The following is a 1365-nucleotide window of genomic DNA, read 5'->3' as shown; positions in this document are numbered from 1 at the left end:
CCTAAAGGTACTCAGCCTTACAAAACTTCTAGCATATGTTGGGTCGAGCAAAGACTGAACAAGCTTAAGGGTGCTTATATACGCTCGACCAGGCAAAGCCCGATCGACCCTAAATATGGTGACTAATCTAAGAATCCACATAGAGTACACTCTCCACTATGAAAATACTCCTCTGAAGCACTTCGAATATGGAGAAACCTTGTACAAACTCACCAAAAAAATAATTCAAATAAGAAGAAAATACATAATACAAATAAAACCTTGCTTGCTTTCTTGTAGCTTGTAATTAAACACCTCTTAATCGGTTGGAAAGTGCATCAATATTTGTCTTCCAAAGCTCAAGGATAGGTGGTGAAGAGTGGAGAAGAAGAGTTGCATTTGAATCTTCGTCGTCGCCTTTATATCCCTCGTATTAGGGCTCCTAATAATTGGCCTTATCCCCAATCAATTGTCATGTAAGATCTGAGCGCATTCAGCCATCCAAATCTCGCAACAGCTCTTTTTAATTTTTCCCAATTGATCACTGATAACCATGATTTTATTGTATTATTTTGGTTCATATATGCATGGTTTGATGTTATGTTCATATATAAAACCTAGATTTGCATCACATTTCATGCATTGTCTTTATTTTGGGCTTAATTATAAATTATCTTATTTTTGGTGTTATTTGATGCTAATATTTGATTATTATTTTGTAGGCATCAAAGAATCTTGGATTTGGATCTATTTGAACCGAAATTGGGCTCAAATCAGAGTTTAAACGAGACGATCAAACCTTGGAGTTATTTGGACCGTTCATCTACAATCAAGCAGATCTAAGTCATCCATTGAAGATCTAGCCCATCCAACCTAATGAGGAGGAGATCTCAGCCATAGATGAAGATACAGAGGTTTTGATCCAGATCTGAGATCATATAGCCATTGATCAAACCCAAATTAATCTGGACCGTTCATCGAAGATTGGACAGATCTGAACCATCCAGTGAAGATCTGGTCGATCCGACCTAAAGGAGGGTAGATCCAGACCCTTGATCAAGATCAGCACCTTCGGATCAGATTTTAGGCGACTTTTCACCGTTGATCAAGTCCAAATCAATCACAGCCGTCGGTTCAGATCTCAGATATGATTTAAACCCAGAAGCTACAGTAGCTCTGGTTGTCGATCTCCTCCGCTGTTCTTGGCGTCGCGCGTTCTTCTTCCGGTGGATTCCGACCCTCTCCGATCAATCTTTCAAGCTTCGACATCATTGCAGAGCTTCAAGGCATCGTCGTCCCGATCATCTGGAGCCATCGGAGGGTGTTCTCTCCGGCGTTATTCTTCTCCCGGCATCTCTCTGTTTTCACCAGATTTGTGGGTGTTTC

Source organism: Zingiber officinale, chromosome 8B (genome assembly GCF_018446385.1).
Source record: "Zingiber officinale cultivar Zhangliang chromosome 8B, Zo_v1.1, whole genome shotgun sequence".
NCBI classification, from domain to species: domain Eukaryota; kingdom Viridiplantae; phylum Streptophyta; class Magnoliopsida; order Zingiberales; family Zingiberaceae; genus Zingiber; species Zingiber officinale.
This window is presented reverse-complemented; position numbering follows the sequence as displayed.